General features: G+C 39.3%; 1 pseudogene; it reads right to left on the reverse strand.

Annotated features, from left to right (window-relative positions):
• Positions 1-13,201: 13,201 nt before the first annotated feature.
• LOC122905616 lies at positions 13,202-13,281 on the reverse strand (annotated as a pseudogene).
• Between the last annotated feature and the right edge of the window lie 606 nt (positions 13,282-13,887).

The following is a 13,887-nucleotide window of genomic DNA, read 5'->3' on the forward strand; positions in this document are numbered from 1 at the left end:
CGGAGAAGGGCTCCTCAGGGTGGCTAATGAGTATTTGTCTCTGACACTCCACTTTAGAACATCAGTCTGCCTCTCAGTTCACGCAGAAAACTTCAATCGAACTAGGTTTTATTCTGGTTTTGGCTTTAAGACAACAATCCCATTGGTTTGCTTTGTTGAATCACCAGAATTTTATTTCTGTTGTTACTGTTTTGGACATTTGTTGGATGTTGGATGCTTGATATTATTATCTGAGCATTTTTATTGTGGCTGACAAACACTCGTATTGGTCTATCTGGAAAATTACTTCCCTATTTGAGCCTTTTGAAGAAAAAAGAAAAGGTAGACAGAAACATACTTTCTAGTGTTCCAGCTCCTTGATCTAAATATGCAAAAAGCATCACCGAAAACTAAAACATTGAATTCCTGAATTAGAGAGAGCCCCTTGTCATTATCTGGAATGCTACCATTTAATTTTTATGAGTACAGTTTACTTTAGTGAAGGCCTTGCGGGGACTTTCATCTTCAGAGGACGATTTTCACAGCAAGTCCCCAGATGAATGCCAAGAGAGCAAAGACATAGCTCATCTTCTCCTCTGAATCTCCAAGTCTGGATTTATTTGACTCGAGGCTGACAAGACTGCCTCTCAGGAGAGCATCCAGAAGACAAGACAAAAGCCTCCTGGAAGCTTTCCCCTGAAAGACGGAGCTGTTGCTTTCACATCAAACCCAAAATGCATCACGGGACGTCAGGTGGGTTTTCTGCTTGGAAGCACAACCACAAGGCACTGCTAGCTAATTCATCTCTTCTTTGGGTATTAACAGATTTCCATCTGGTGAGCCTACATTTTAAAATGTCGCCAATCTGAGCACCTGGGTGGTTCAGTGGGTTAAGCTGCTGCCTTCGGCTCAGGTCATGATCTCAGGGTCCCAGGATCTTGTCCCGCGTCGGACTCTCTGCTCAGTGGGGAGTCTGCTTCCCGCTCTCTCTTTGCCTGCTTCTCTGCCTGCTTGTGATCTCTGTCTCTGTCAAATAAATAAATAAAATCTTTAAAAATAAATAAATAAAAACAAAATGTCACCAATCCAACTGTATGAGTCTCTCCGCCACCATCAGGGAATGCGTTCTTGGAATTTGCACCCAGCACCGATGAGTGAGGTATCATATTACCTGTTGCAATCCTAAATTCCCTACTCAGTCACTCAGGCATTGGTCAGGGGCAGAGGATGGGAGCATGGGAGCTTGCATTTCCTTCAGAGGCAGTTAACTCCAAAAGAGAACAAAAATACGTATTTAGTTTTATGGACAAATATGTAATGTATTATTGAGAGTATTACATTTTGTAAGGGATTACTTAAAGCTTTAAATACCTAGAGTAACATTCCCCCTTACCCTTCAGAATTTAAAACTAAGATTTTTCTCTCAGTCTTCCACAGAATTATGATAATTCATCATTCACAGATAAAAATTTCATTTTAAACATTATAAATGCCCAGATTAAACCACCACAAAAAATAATATCCAAGGCACAGTGACAGTGTCCTCATATTTTAAATATTATTTATGCCACAAAAATCAATATGACAAAGCAGTATGAACAGTGTTTGATAGAAGTTGGTTAGAGTGGGATTTGGCGTAACTTGCATTTCCTAGTCACAAGTTAGTTTCCAAGAAAGCTGGTGAATAAGTAATGTCAGATGCCCCTTGGCCATTTTCTCCTGAAGGAAACAGAAGGAGAAATCGATTCTATGATTAATGTAATGTCCCAATGAATACTAATTCTTCATTACTTCTTAGAATCATCATTATTATGGATGTTGCTGTCAGCAAATGAAGAATTGTTCTTTTTAATCTGCTGTATACAACACAGCCATTTCTACCTTAACTTATTAATAAAGACCAACCCCCTAACTGAAGAGAAGTTTGCTGATTAATCCTAAGAGGAACACATTGGATTCATTGTCTGTTTGTATACATCCTTTCCACTGTTGACTGACCAGATTATAGGCCTTTGAACATTCCACTCTACCCTCTGTGATCATCAGCTACTAATTCGAAGTCTTTGTCAGGTAGATGTGATTATTTAATTTCTACCCAATGGCTTATTAGACAATATGGTATACTTCCACATATTAAATTCTTTTCTGAGGATATTTCTCCTCAGAACTATCATATTGGACACCTGAATCCAGCCCAACCACCCATTTTCACTGAAACTACTGCCAAATTGACTATGCTATCATGCTGAAAGCACCCAGTTAGTAAATTTGGGGGCTATAAGATCTAAGTCTTTTGCTGATTTTCAGCATGTCAATCAGTAGATAAGTTTGCATCTTTCTGCCCCAATTTTCTAACCAGAAAATTTTGAATGACAGTACTGAGCCACCTCAGAAGACTTGTGAGTAAAAATAATCCCCGTCATCCTTCAAAAGTAACAAAACTATTTCCAAGTATTTAATATTGTTAAATACCTTAAAATTTGAGAAGGCATTTGTAGATAAAAGAGATAAAATGTAGCATGAGATAAATAAATACCACATAAATACCAAATAAATACCACATAGATATGTGGTAAATACCACATAAATAAAATTGTAAACGTATTTTTAGTTTAAAAAGTAAGATATATACACAGTCAAACATGTTGAAAATTCAAAAAGATAGACAATAGGCGATATGTTCTCCACCAAAAATCCTAGGCTAAGATCCAGGAAATAAATCAGTTTTCAGAATATCCTGAATATCTTCATGGACTTGTTTGTGTGTTTATGAATAAACACACACACACACACACACACACACACTTTTTTTTCTTGTACAGTTCAATTCAATGCATATTTAGGACTATCTTATGGGCCTGTCAACAGTTAATTACTTCCATGTTATTTTTAACTATTAATAGACTGTGTTTTCTACAGTAGTTTAGGTTTACAGAAAAATTAAGTGGAAGGTACAGAGATTTCTCACATACCCCATGTCCCCTCCCATGCAGAACCTCCTCAGTTACTAACATCTTGCACCAGATGGTATATGTTACAACTGGCCCACCTACATGGACGCATCATGATCATCTTCGTCATCCAGAGTGCATGGTTTACGTTAGGCTTGCCTCTTGGCTCTGTACAGTCCATGGTTTGGATAAGTGTATAATGATATGCATCTACCATTACAACGTCCTGCCCTAAAATTTATACACAGACACTTTCTTAAGCCAAGTTTGTCCAGTTTTTATGAGGCTGCTGTTGAGTGAATGTTAAAGTAAGCATCAATAATGAAGCTATTTCCTTTCCTTTTGCCTTTGCTGGGAGACTCCCAGGCCTGTCCTCTACCTACTGGAGGAAGAAGATCTCATAGTTGTGGCAGCTGGTCCATAACTCCCCCATGACTCTGCAGCACTACACTTCCACACCCTCCTCCTGACTTGTTTACTAGCAAATTGAACAGGCTAAAATTCACAGAAGTTGCTTTCGCTGGGAAAGAAGAGAAGGAGAAAGCAAGAAGCTGGAAGAGAGAACTCAGCTCCATTGCTCAACCCAACAATTGGTGCATCAACCCATCCTCCTCTTCCTCCCAAGCCTTGATAAAATTCCCACTTCTGATAGCTAAGCTATAAGTTTATGCTAAGCTCCAGTGATTTAAACAGACATAATTCCTGCTGTCTGGGAATTTATAATCTAAAGGAGAACTGCCTTTGAAAAAGCAATCCATTTGGCACTGGGTGACATATCATAATAATCACAAGCTAGCAAACATGTCACAGTACTGCCAACATATTTATACTTAAAGAACATAACGTTCATTCACAAAACCTGAGCAAAGAGAGAGGATAAAAGTGACTATCACCAGCCCAGTTACCTTCGAATGCCAACACTAGAAATTAGAAACTCCTGTCTTAGACCCTTGGGTTCCTAGATCTGGCTCCATCAATCAAAAACAACATTACACATCATATATTATCTTACAGTTTCTCGCGGCCTTAAAAGAGAAAATCTCACTCTCCAGGGCCTGAAATTACAGACACTGAAGCTTTTTAACATTGTTCTGAACAGTTAGACAACTTAAAATGAAACATTCACTTTGTCACATGAATCCAAATATTTTCCCATCTTTCAGGGAAATGTCACAGGAAGGTGAATCTTTTCTGGCTTCATCTAATTGTGAAAGTAATGACAGTGCCCGAGAAATAATATCTCTTCCAACACCCTAAGGGCAAAATTATCCTCCTAGCTCTACACTGCACATCTCTTTTACAGAGAATTTCAGTTCCTCATCTTCAGCATAATGTTTACAAACACTCAGCAACTTTTTATTCAGTAGACAAGAGGAAATGAGAAGGCTCCCCCAAAAAAGTGATTTAACTAAGACATTAAGTAATGTGAAAAGACTACTTAGAAGTGTGACTTGCCCATCCTTGTCCCTAAGAACCTCCACACGAGACTTTGTCCTAGGTTTCAAAAATACATGTGGTACAGATGATAAACAGACTTGAGAGTTGTTTATCTAAACTGAACACCTGAGCATGTCATAGTGGCCTTAATGTAATCAACAAAAATCCAGAGGGCAGGTCCGGCAGCCTCTCTTCTAGAGAGCAGCATGTGTATAATCAATGGTAGACAGTTTCCACTGAACCAGTTATCTTGTTTTTAAAATTGGTACTCAAAAAAGTAAGCTCCCCCACCTGGAAATGGCCCCCTTAGATGCCTCCCTGATACTGCCTCTTCTTGGAACACTGCCCCCTCTCACTCTGGCTGCACACGGGTGTAACGGTGAAACGGTGTAACCTTCTCATGGTAAGGTCTCAGCTCAGATAATCTCCACCACAGGGAGCCCTTCTCAGACCTTCCTGTGAAAATCAGTGTGACCCCAGCCACACCCAGTTTCTCTCCATGTTGTGCTCTTCCTTTCCTTTAAAGACCTTATCACCATCTGTGTTACCCACACTATGTTGTTGGGTTTTTTTTCAGCATAACAGTATTCATTATTTTTTCACCACACCCAGTGCTCCATGCAAGCCGTGCCCTCTATAATACCCATCACCTGGTACCCCAACCTCCCACCACCACCCCGCCCCTTCAAAACCCTCAGATTGTTTTTCAGAGTCCATAGTCTCTCATGGTTCACCTCCCTTTCCAATTTCCCCCAACTCTCTTCTCCTCTCTAACTCCCCATGTCCTCCATGCTATTTGTTATGCTCCACAAATAAGTGAAACCATATGAAAATTGACTCTTTCTGCTTGATTTATTTCACTTAGCATAATCTCTTCCAGTCCCGTCCATGTTGCTACAAAAGTTGGGTATTCGTCCTTTCTGATGAAGGCATAATACTCCATAGTGTATGTGGACCACATCTTCCTTATCCATTCATCCGTTGAAGGGCATCTTGGTTCTTTTCATGGTTTGGCTTTGTTTCTGGTCTCATCCACTCCTATGAGATGTAAGTTCTTGGTGGGAATGAGTTCTGCTGTTTCACACTGTTCTGTCCTGAGTTCTGGGTAGAGAGTGTGTGGTATGTCATGGGTTAAAAATATACATTTTTTAAATCAATGAATGAAGGAATGAATGGATGGATGGACAGATGGAAAATACTGGTGAGAAATATTTCATAGTGATTTAGGGTAAACCATGAAGTCATGGAGAATTGGGTATCACTCTACTTGCTAGTGGGGAGCCTTTCTGAACCTTTTGCTTTCTTTCCTGTAAAATAAGAATAATTAGATTTTTCTTGTAGTTGTGAAGATTAACTGCAGTAGTTTATGTAAGATTCATTTTATATATAAAGTTTTTTATTAAATAATGTATTATTTGTTTCAGGGGTACAGGTCTGTGAATCATCAGTCTTACACAACTCACAGCACCATTTCATATATACTTAGTAGTAACTGCTTAATAAGTAAAGGATCTTCATTTAATACTTCATAGGTAAAGCCAGCCTGTAATCAGATAGGCAATTCTGCCTGATCGAATATAAAAACAAAAATCAGAAAGTAATTTTAGATCTAGTTGTCAAGTCAACTTATAAGAAGAAAAACTATAAGAGACAGGACTTTTTGTCCTTTAAAAAAAAACTTGGAGTTGGCAGGGGTATTAAGCTTGAAATTGTATTGCTAACTGGCATGTCCTAGCTTTATCTATGCTTCCTTGAAGGAGAAAGAAAGGCAGCAAGAGAGAAGATCATGCAAGCTGACACATGGAAGCAAAAGAGACAACCATGACATTGACTAGCTAAAATATCACACAACTAGATGCTATTTTAATTATTTTACCTTCTTAAAATATAGAAACTTTATTGTTTATTTCTCCTACTAAACTTTCAGAATATACTTTATTCTAGTGCTATGTAAGCTTCTAAGTACATTTGAACAGTATACATTTAAAAATATATGCGGAGAAAGCCAATTTATTATAGGACACGAGGAGCTCTGTATTATTTCTCATTGGTGCAAAACTAATTGGCTTTTCCCAGTCATTGCACAAATGTTTATTTTTCCATTTTATCAGCCTTATAATTGCAGCTGAGATGAGAAGAGGGCACAACCACCTGGCAAGTTTTTTGCATTTCTGAGCATCCCACCCATGTTGGTTTCCTAAGCCTTAAGAGCCACGCTGAGAGAGGTCCCCCCCACTCTCCCCAATGCCCCCCAGTAACGTGACCAGTTTCTCGTGTATATCTCCATCCATAACAACATTTGGTGAATTTTTTCCTTGAGTCGAAAAGAAATTCCTAAAGAGTCCTAAGACTCCAGGAATAGGAATGAAAATTGGTGGCATAAACTCCTGTTTCCTTCAAGAACCACACTGGACACACGCAAATCTGAGCTGGTGCCCCTTCATGTGAAGTGAGGAAGGAACAATGCAGAAAGTATAAGAGAATGGAAAAATAAAGAAATTTTTTAAAAAAAACCTAAAGCCCATAAGACAAAGTTACATTTCCAATTTTGAGGACTAGATTTAAATAATCTCAGTAAATGCAACAAAGAACTTTCTTAAAACACCTAGATTTCTTATCTGCTAAAAATCCTGGATATATGCTGATATAACCAACTGGGGGGGGGTCTTCTGGCCTTTGAGATATTTGCCTTGAACCCTACAGTCCATGGCCTATGGAAATCCAAGTACTTCCCTTTATTTTGGCAGTTTTCTTGAGGAATAGAAAGAAATGGAAGGAGTAGGAAGGTGTCTGATTCCAGGTTCTCCTTCCATGTAAACTATCTTCTTTTAGCAACATATAAAACCAAAAAAGACTCTCCTCCATTTTTTCACAGAAAAGAATCTGTGCACCCAGCACACTAATGAACATAGAAGATTTAGTGAAAATGGAGGCCAGAGGAGAAGGAGGAAGTTAAACTGTAGCCATGTGAAATTATGTAATGGGACCGTAAGCATCAGTATTCCAAAAAGATACTTCAGTCCCTGTACTAATGGGTTTAAAGATTTTTCACCTTTCACTCGCTTTGCCTCAGTCTGTCCATCTTGCTGAGTTCTGGTACTTCATTCTTTTTCTGTTCTTTTCTCTTCTTCCTCTTAGAATCAGAGCAAATACTTGTCCTCTCTTTCTGGACATGGAGGAAGACTTCTCTGCCCTCTTGAAATGGCATATGTTTATATTGCTAATTACCAGTGGGTTAAGGGGGAAAGTCATATAAATTACTTTCTGGTAATTAGACTTGTAATCTGAGGAGAAAAGTGCTGCTTTGTTGTTGTAAACAGTGGAGACCTATGGCTTGTTTGTTTCTGTAGCATAATCTAACTTCTTCCGTCTAACACAGTAATCTTATCACAAAGGTCTGGCACAACACTTTGCTCCCTATGGCAAAAGATTGCATTCCCTTAGATAGGTTTTACTGTCAGGGAATGACGACATAAAACAGGTTCTACCCTTTGCCAAGACTCCAAGCCTGAAAAGGGACCATTTTTGAAGAATTTGCCCACCCGTTCCCCTCTCTAGCTTTGCCTCTGCTTGTACATTGTCAATCAAGGTCCTAATAAATGAAACTAACCAGGCACTTGCTTCCCAATTGCAAACAAAAAGATGATAGAAGGAAGGTTTCCCTATAGCAAGTCAGTATATTGGTTGGATTAGCTAATACCTTGTGCTGTTTCTTTGTTCAGCTTCATCAATAGTTTACAGTATCTTCAGTGTCTTTCTGTGGTATGAACACATCTGAAAATGAATTGAGAAATCAAAATAAGCAACTATTGTGTGTGAAGTACACTAAGAATGACATGTGTTCTGCAATTAGCATGTGATGAAATTTCACAACTGTAAATGTACTAAAACTCCTTGAGGTGCACACATAAAACAAGTGAATTTTATGTTAGGTAAATAATACCTTAAAATGCCATTCAAAATGAATCCAGTGAAAAAGGTGATTGCTTTAAATAAAGCATAAATTCAAAAGTCAACTATTGACTTGTGTTGCAAGATTTTCATATTACTCTGCACATGAAAAAAGTACCACAAACTTCCATTTCAGCGTTTCAGGAAGTATGTTGATGTCCTCAGGGTATTAATGGCTAATAACAGAATTAGTTCAGGTTTCCAATTAATGTTACATTTAAAGGTTTCATTATGTTAGTTTAATATGGATAGCCTGTTTATGTAAATGCCATCGTTAGTGTCATTCTGATGTCTGTTAATGCATTGCATAAAATCAGGTAGATCACATATTTAAAACATGAAGGCATCTGGTCAGGGGAGTAGACCTTTAGTCTGTGTCATCTGGGTAAATGGGAAGGTTCGAATGTTGGCACATTCTATCAACTGTCATGTATTAAAACTTAGGTCCAAGAGAGGAAGTTTCATTTCCAGTGCTAAGAAGCAAAGAGTGAAGGTGGAGGAGATGAGACTGGCCTGAGGTACACACCTTAAGGTGAGACAGAGGATGGGGAAACTTCATATTAATTAATTCAGCAAATAAGTATGTGGTGTGCGCCTACTCCATGCCAAGCAGTGTGCCCTGCACTGATGCTGCAAGGGTCGCTGAGTCTAACAGATCACTCACTCTCCAAAGGAGTGTACATCCTAATGGTCGAGAGGGATGCCCAATTCAATGCCAGAGCCCATGAAGGCGAATGGGGACTGTGGTCCTCTGTGGAACAAAGGCAGAGTATTGTCATCAACAAGGCTCCCAAGGACACTGCAAGGCTCTGTGGTCCTCCACTTGTGGGAAAGGCCACTCGAGCTTCAGTGAGGGGTCAGGAAGCTCAGCAGTTTGCAGTAGACACCCAGAGCTGGAAGATAATACTGAGTCTTATTAAATGAGAATATGAGAATGTTTAAAATTGCCCACCTCCACTATGGGTTCATCTGAGGCCAACCGTGAACATCTGTCCTCAGTGAAGAGTTCTTATAGACAGTGAGCCCAGCTGGTAGAAACTATAAGGAGTACGTTGAGAAGAGGCTGTAGGGCAGTGGTTGAGGGGACCCTGGGAGCAAGAAACCTGGGTTTGAATCCCAGTTCTGCCACTTAGGAGCTAGGCAACTGGGCCTGGTTTCATTAGTTTTTTTATCTGTAAAAGGTCAATGATCAGAACAGTATCTAAATTACTAGATCGCTGTGATGATTAAAAGAGATGAAGTATGAACAGCACTTGGAAGACCACCTACCTTTCCTCAAACTCAAGACATGTTACTTGTTATTAAAGGATGCAAGGGCCTAAACTCTGCAGCTGTAAATGTGTCTTTTAATCTTACTTTCCCATGGAGGATCCAGCCATAAACCAAGGAGAATGAGTCTACAGGCCATGCAAAAGCCAGCCTTACTACTGCTTCTAAAACTTAGTTACTGGGAAGTAATTAGCTGGAGTATAAACACCCACTAATGCAGTGCTAGATGTAATTGAGCCCTCTAATACCCTGGTTTCTATTTCTGTAGAAGTCTACATACCAGAGACAACACTGTAGGAGCACTTCATATTCGATACCAATATAATATCGCACCTGCCCAGCACCACAGCTTGCATCACCTCTCAAGATGCTAGGCTTCCCGAGAACATTCTAGACAGGGACTGTATATGGTATTAACCATGCAGAATGGAACTTGGGCTCAGTGAACACATTTGTGACCCAAGGAGGTGATGCAAAAATGGGGAGCAGAGAGGGTTGCTGTACAGAGGAAGGAAGGATGGCTGAATGCATGGTCGGAGAGTAGGGTCCCTCTAAAGAGAATGTGTTCTTCTCACACTCCCCTTAGCTTCCTCTTTGACTGAAGTGGGCGTGGCAAATGGATTGGGAGACTTTAGCAAGCAGAACCCTGGCATTGGCCAAGCACCTCCTTTTCTTTCTCCTTTACAAACTCCGTCTGAGCTACAAAGACAGAAAGAGGCAATGCTTCCAAAGCACTCTAGCCCAGCATCGCTCTCAGATGTCTCCCAAACACTAAGCGGATGAACTACAGGTGGTAGAGACAACAGCAAAAGCTGTGAATTGCTTCGTGAGCAGAACACAACTCTGTGATGGTTAATTAGACCTCAACCCGCCAGTGCTGGTCCCCCGTTTACCAGCTCCACGTCCAGGTTTCTCTTAGCCTGTCAGCAGAGCCTGCCTCGAACCCCTTCCAGAGCCCTCTTACTGATAGAGGTAATGAAAACTTGGATCTGTCCATTCCAAATCAGGGCTTTTTTGTTCCGTGGCATGGAAGCTGCACAAAAGGGGGCGCCATATTTGATTTTTATCAACTCCGACTCCCCAAGGACATTAGGCCTCTCTCAGAGGCTCAGAGCCCTTTGCATTTTCCCAATACCACATCTTTGAGTGAGTGTCAACTTTTAGTGAATGGTTTGCATGATTTTCTTTCTGTATGTTCACCAAAGTTTTACTATCACCTGACAGTAATGCAAAGGTGAATGTCTTCAAATTGTTGTTCAGGTGATAAAAGACCAGACTGATGAGTGGTTTCACATATTAAAAAACAAAACAAACAAACAAAAAAAACTGTATCTTTCAAGTGAGGAGGTATAGGGAGAGAAGAAACTAAATATGTTTAGAGAAATTTTACACTTTGGATGGCTGATCTTTTTTAATATATTTGTGCAAAAAAATAAATAAAAGGGGCCCACTGTAAAATATTTCTCTCCATCTACATTTGTTTTGAGCTGCTATAGACTTTCAGGTTCTGAAAATATGACTTATCCAGTCTGGTAATGCATTAAGAATGTGCTGTGGCTTAAAAAAAAGAAAAAAAGAAAAAAAAATGAGCTATTGATCTTAGAAGATTTTAATTTAGATTATTTCACTTAAAAGTGTAATAAATGGCAGGGCTCATGTTGAATCACTAAGACAGCAATTATTTTAAGAGTATCAGTCATCTGTGCTTCCATTTTAATCAAATCTCTTTATAGAGTTTTTAGACAGTATTTGAAATAACCACATAGCCTGTCAGTGAAAAGGTGTTTTGAGTTGTATGTCAAAAGTTGAAGAGAAATTAGAAAGACAACTCTTCGTTTTAAGAGACTAATAATGACAGATGGGCAGTTGCTTTTATTTTATTTGTGAGCAACTGTTGTTTTGAAAGGCTTTTCTTTCTTTCTTTCTTTCTTTTTTTTTTTTTTGAAAGAGAGAGAGAGAGAGAGAAATGGTATAGTATCAACTAGAAAAATAACCCAGACTGTTTCTGAGTTAAATTTGCAAGGGATGAAAGTCTTTGAAAAATTAGGTTAAGAGCAGTTACATAATTTTGATGACCTCTAGGCAATGAATTCTTGGTCATGTTCATAAGAAAAAGGCAAATATAATAAAAAGAGAAAAGATGAGACAGACCCTGCTGTTAGCCTTAACTTACAGTTTTACCTTGGAAGCCAAATACTTCGTCTGAAAGGCCTTTTACCTCTGACATTTTCAGGCTTCAGTGAAGATTTCTTTCAGGCCTTCATCTCTTGAGCTGAGACCATGAGCCCTCCCTTAATCCTATAAAATTCATTTAGAGTCATCTTTCCTGACATCTGTACATAAAGCAATTCAAAACATTAGAATATAAATCACATCTGAGGGATTCATCTGAAATTCTATTTCACTGTTTAATAATTAAAAGTTGAAAACCTCTCTGTAGCTTTATCGCACTCTCTAACAAGAATAAATTTTCTTGATAAGGCACCCTCATCCCAAACAGTGGAAGCCGTTGGCATATTCTGACAGATGAGTTTATTGATTAATAAATTCTGTCCTCTGGGATGTGACTCCATGGTGGAAACTCTTACTGAGGTGTTGTTATATATTCAGTTCCTGAATCATCCGCCCATTTACAAGTGTGTGAATTTAGCATAAGCGCCTCCATTTTCTTGATCTTAAAACTGAGATGGGCAACAGTGCCCACTACACAGCGTTTTTGCAAGGATTGAGTCAGCATGAGTCAGCACAAACCTTGGTACACAGAGACCACCACCTATGTTGACTACTATTATAATTATTATTGGTTTTGTGTTGTTATTCAGAAGAAGCCTTATAGTTCACAGAAATAAGAAATTCTTTGCAAGAGAGGGCCTTCTAGGAGGACAAAAACAATAGTAGCAACAACTTCTTTTCATTATTTGCTGAGTTTTAGGCATTTCTGGGAGTGTCATACCATTAATTTTCAAAAGCCTAAAAACCACATCAGTGTTCTAAAATATTAGGATCATAGGCAACACTTGATGCGTAGAGAAGAGCTACGTGGTAGTGTCAAGAGTTCTGAAGGGCTCCTGACTGAATATTGGTTTCCTATATCCTTGACTTAGGCTTGAGCTCACTCACCCACATCCGAGTACTTTCTACTGATGAAATAATTGCCCCTATTCTAAGGCACATACTTGGAGAATAGACATATTAGGTCACTATTTCCTAAGGACAACTGGGTAAAAACTAAATCATCAGACTTTTCCAATTTCACTGTAATACCTACATGAGGAGAAATTTTGATGATGGCAAGAAGAAAAAGAGTGACCTGGATGACAGGCTACTCAACAGTGCGTGAGGTATGCTGGGAATAATGTGTAATTAATAATTCTAATTCTAAATTTTTGTATGAAAATCAAGCAGACCTGAAAGTAATACCTGTTAACTATTCCACTCTTGCATTCTGATATGTTTCTGGAGCACTAAAAAGTGCCAGTGTCTAGGGCACTGGAAATTTCCCGTAGTCTACCCTGTATTATGTCTAAACCATAGCCCTCATGAGCAGGATGTTCCTTATGCCATTGACAAAGGAGCTCTTCTCCCCTCTGTAAAATCTCTACAAACTTTCCCCAAGCCATTTACAATAAAAGCACACATTCAACACACTATATAAGTAACAAACTATAGAAATGATCCCTGAAAGTATAGTCTTTCCACACACTATATAAGCAAGAAGAATATGCTTGCTCTGCAAATGCAACTTCCAGATAAATCCTGAATCCTTCTTTCCTATCAGCTTACGCCCAAGCACCTCCTGGATTAAAAATATGGCACCACCAATGGCTTTACACCTGTGATGCCTCTGTCCAGAATGATCCTCTCAGATCTGGCCCTTTCTCATCACTGAGGTCTTGGTTTATCTCCCACTGCCTCACTGAGCATTTACTCAATGCTTGTAGAATGTGTAGAATGACTCTGTAGAATGTGGCTCCCCGTTCGTGCCATCCCCCCATCACATAACTTTTGAACTGTCTTCCACTTAACTGCTAACTGAAGTGAACCTATTTCACCTTTTTGTTTGGATGACATCTGCATCCCTTGTCCAAAAGGAATCTCGGGGAAAGAAAGGACTTTGTTTGTCTTTTGCCTGGCACATAGTAGGTGCTCGATGCCTATTTGTGGAGTGAAGTAAAATTGTGATTATGGAAGAATAATCTAACATGAATACTTACTGCTACTAAAAACCAATGCAAACCAAAGGGATCCAGGGGGAAGGTGCACGGGCAAGAAGTAATTACCCAAAAAGGACAAAGAGAGT

Source organism: Neovison vison, chromosome 4 (genome assembly GCF_020171115.1).
Source record: "Neovison vison isolate M4711 chromosome 4, ASM_NN_V1, whole genome shotgun sequence".
Lineage (NCBI taxonomy): Eukaryota > Metazoa > Chordata > Mammalia > Carnivora > Mustelidae > Neogale > Neogale vison.